Source organism: Camelus bactrianus, chromosome 23 (genome assembly GCF_048773025.1).
Source record: "Camelus bactrianus isolate YW-2024 breed Bactrian camel chromosome 23, ASM4877302v1, whole genome shotgun sequence".
NCBI classification, from domain to species: Eukaryota; Metazoa; Chordata; class Mammalia; order Artiodactyla; family Camelidae; genus Camelus; species Camelus bactrianus.
In genome coordinates, this window is record NC_133561.1 from 14,444,676 (window position 1) to 14,449,041 (window position 4,366).

A 4,366-nucleotide genomic window follows, 5' to 3' on the forward strand; every position below is an offset into this window, starting at 1 on the left:
GGATCCCACATTTGCAAATATGTGATTGGTCACACCAGCCCCCACACACCTTAACACAGTGAAAAAAAAGTAATTTCTTAAATGTATTCACATTCTTGCCCGCACCTGGCCATGCCCTCTAAGTGTGGTCATATGCACTGTACATGTCAAAGGTCACAGAATCCACTCTTAGCACTGCCTTTGACTGAGACTCTGTGTGTAGAATCAGGGTAGGTTTAGTCCACACGGTGCTGACCTCCCTTCTGGGACCCTGCTAGCACCAACAATGAGAACTGGGCTTTGGGCAATTTTTCCAATAGTGGACCATGCTTATGTACATGTACAATATCAATGGCAAGATATTCATGAGCCCGTGGCTAGAATAGAGCCTAGGACCTCACCCCAAATCTGTATTTGGTGGAGGGTGAATATAAATACATACATAAACAAGCAAGCAAACAAAGTTTACGACCACAAAAGAGAGTGAAATCAACAGGACATCAACAGCATCCAGCCTGTAACTCTGGCATCATCAGTACCGCCCCAAGGACAGGAGAAACGATGTTTTTGGATAACCAGGGTGAGATAAGAAATTTGAGAATGACCATCTGCTGCTGTCAGGTCTACCTTAAGTAAGGGAGCGGGAGCCTGGCAACCGGCACACGTGGTTGTGTTTTGAGTGGTGTGAGCGTGCCCTCCTGCGCGTGTGTCCGGAACACTTGTGGGTGGTACACTTAATACGGCGCTTTTCTGTCCAGGAAAACTCGATCCCCTCCAAATCCCTGAATTATTAAAATCTTGAAGTTTCTCACATCTGTTCCAAGCCTCGTATCACAGTTTCTGAACGCTATCGGGTGCCATATTCTGTGTCTGAGGTTACAGGCATGCCCACACCCTTCCACTGCCAAGCCGGGAGATCATTTGTTATGACTGCAGCCAAAAAACCCGGGGAGCAGGCTTCTGAGAGGAGCCAGCACGCAGCAGGGCAGTGAGCTGGCCGGGCTGCCGGGTGGTCTCAACACTCAGTTGTCAAATCTATTGCCTGTGTGTAACCAGAGCCTTTCAGAGACAAACCCACCCGAGGTGCTTTAGCCAGGGTGAGATTCCTTAATAACCTGCATTCTAAGTTCCTCTCGCTCAGACCACCACCATTTCAATGGAAACTGAGTTAGGTCCAAATAGGATGAACCAATCTTCTGTGTAAGCAAAAAAGTTGGCCCAGGGCTGCATAGCTTTAAATGGACCATGAATAATGTTTTATTGCCTCAGCACCGGGTGAACTCAGCCCCCTTTGCTTAGCCTCACCTTTCACAGTGTTATTTTTAGAGATCTCATTACACCCCAGCTTAAACTAAAAATACGTTTCCCGGGAATAGCAGAACCCAATTTTAATTGTGCAGAGTGACACCAGGGCTCGGGGACTCTGATTACATATGATGTTTCATGCACTTGATAGCTCCTTGAGGATCAAGGAGAGAATTGCTAAATTTCATTTTTCCAGAGCAGCAACAAGACTGGCTGTTGCACTCAAAATTAGCTTGTTCTGGGCTGGAGTTGTTTCCACCAGCTGATGCTTTGGTTTCACGAAATTTGTTGTGAATTACAAAGAATCACCGGTCCCAGGAAGCCGTGATCCCATGAGAAATTCACCTGCCAGTTCTCATCCAGCCCTGACACATCCTTCCCTCCCCACCCTCCCAGTGCTTGGAAGGAAAGATCACATAGTAGAAGACCTCTGGGAGCTGACAGATTGGCAGCTGGTTCTTTACTCCGTCCCTCTACTTCGGCGACTTCAGGCAAGTCATTCATCTTCCTGAGTCTGATCCTTCACTGGAAAATGAGAGTAATAGAAGTTGTATGGGAAAATGAAATAATTTATGTACAAAGCAGAAGCCTAATAAATGATCACATTTTTTTTAACTTGCTTATATACTAGTCAAATCAGCAGGGACGTTTGTTGAGCCCTGACTAGGGCCACACAGGGGACATGCGATGTGGCAATGTCAGACCCAGACAAAGATGCACATCGGAGCATAGGTGGCCTGGTGTAGGGCAGCATGGAATGTCACATAGTACTGGAAGTACCAGTCTGGACTCTGGGGCCACCAGCAAGGGAGCTCTTTATCCTGAGAAAAGAAAGTCCCCTGAACTCAAACTGGTCTTTAAAGGATTCTCTCTACTGACCCACTTAAGGGTTAAGGACGTAGTCCGTCCCAGACGGAAGTCCCATTCCACCTATTTCTACCAGCGCGACCTTGGACAAGTACCTTGTTTTTTATGTCAGTTTGTAAGTTGGGGATACGCTAACACCTGCTCCATAACATGCTTGTGAGAATTAGATGAGACAGTCAGTGTGATGCACATCTTTAGCACATTGTCACAAAGTAATCACTCAAGAAATGTTGGCTCTTAAGGGGACTGAGAAAAGTATGTTCCTGAAAGAGGGAACAATTTGAACAAAGAGAGAAATGTGCAGAACAATTAAAGGAGTACCTTGTGCCCTAGTCTGACTGAATCGTAGAGAATGTTAGGAGAGAAAGACTGGCTCTCACGTGTCCTCGCTGAGTTAGTCTTTGCATTCCCTTGCGATGCTTTCTAGATTTTCGTCAGCGTACATTCAATCTCTCCACCCAGTTAATACATCTTCTAAAGACAGAAAGTTCCCTTGTAACCACCCAGAGAGCCTTGCACCCTTCTATTTTCAACGGCAATCCATTTCCAGTCCTGTTGTCCGACTACTCTGGTCTCAGCAGTGTTTCAGGATCGCTGGACAGTACTTGACAGTGTGGTGAACCTCACGGTTTTGTGATGCGGGTGCAATCACTCAATCTGGTTAGAGGGAAAAGCATGTTTGTAAAATTTCTCTCTGAAGTCCAGAGGCCCCCGTCTCATTGGTGTAACCTCCCAACCCCCAATGCCCCACCTACAGAGGGTTTGTTCCTTGTTCACACCAGACCTGACAGCGACATTCTGCACCACGAGAGCAGGGCTGGAGTGGAAAGATACACCAAGCTACGGGAAGGCACGGGGACACAAGGTTTCCAAAATGGTCATCCCTTTTTTAAAATGAGATCACTGTGAGTATTCTTTATAAATGACCTGCCACCGTAAAGTGCCCCCTGCTCCTCTCATTATTTGGGGCCTTTCAGAGTGTACCCTGGTACCCAATATACCCAATACCAGGAACCTTTTATATGCTTTTTTTTTTCCCCAGAGAGGTCTTGACGTAATTGTACAAATAGGCTTGACTGTTAGAGGAGGAAGAATAATTTTGCCCACCAGGGTGAATAAAGAACAGAATGAAAGAAGTAGGAACATCAGAGGACGTGGAGACCCACTAACCCCCGCCCAGGGTGTGAGTACTGTCGCCTCATGTGTGCCTCAGACTCCCTGACTGTTGCTCTCAGTCCACAGCTTTACTCTTTCTCCCAAGATCTAGAAGCACAGGACCTGAGACCAAAGCCAGCAACACCACGCGGGGGTTGACCACCACTGGCGGGTCTCCTTCCGCCCCAGTCCACCCCAGTCCACCCCTCCCACATTGGCTTCCAGCCCCTGGTTCTGTCCCTGGCCGCTCACTGTGAGAGGCGGTGAACCAGGCCTCGGGGAAAGACTCCCCAAGTACCACATCACGCACCTACTTTGGGGTTCATCCGGGCAATTCATTGGCCCTCAAGCCCTGGCCTTCTGGGACAGCCCCGGGAGCATCTGAGAAGGATGGAGAGGGCCCAGTATAGCAGCCGGGCATCTCTGCCTGGAGGAGGCCTTCCTCCCGTGAGCAGCCTGGCTGGACAGCTGATCCTCGCTAATCCCCGCCCGGCAGCGCCAGCCTGGTTGCCTTTCGTATAGCTCTGACTTGCGTGTTGTTCTTTACATCGTCTGCTTTATTTTCAAACCTGTCAACAGGTCTCTGAAAAGGTTGCACACATGAGCAGAGGCCTGGGCAGCTCGGAAAAGGACAGAAGGAGCTGCCGGCAGGGACCGCCACCCTAGACCTGGGAGACTGAGTCAGGAAGCCAGGAGCTTCTCATTTTCTTGGTTTTTTTCTCTAATCCAAGCAAAAAACGAGGCCTACGTTTTGACACTGTGACCCTTTCTGGTCAGGTTAGGGAGCTGGCTGTAAATCCGAGATGGACCACACACTTACTGAACTATATTTATCAAGTTTCTTAATAAAGCCAAAAGCTCAGAAGCTTCTGGGAGGAAACTTTTTTTTTTTTTTTTTTGACAGAGACAGAAGCCAGCAACAATCAGTTTACTGTTGTTGTCCAGTTGCCAAGTGGGTGATTTAGTTAAAATAGGAGCTGCCTCACATCTGTTTACAGGAACACACAGGGTTGCTATTTGTAAAGGGGCCCGACTCGTCTGACCTCCAGTTGTTGCTAAA

At 48.1% G+C, this 4,366-nt stretch overlaps 1 long non-coding RNA gene across 1 annotated transcript; it reads right to left on the reverse strand.

Moving 5' to 3' along the window:
• Positions 1–1,641: 1,641 nt before the first annotated feature.
• Positions 1,642–3,711, reverse strand: LOC123614013 (uncharacterized). Its single transcript, XR_006721480.2, has 3 exons — positions 3,617–3,711; positions 2,473–2,808; positions 1,642–1,809 (listed from the first exon to the last, which is right to left on the reverse strand). It is a non-coding gene; the product is annotated as an uncharacterized LOC123614013 (long non-coding RNA).
• Between the last annotated feature and the right edge of the window lie 655 nt (positions 3,712–4,366).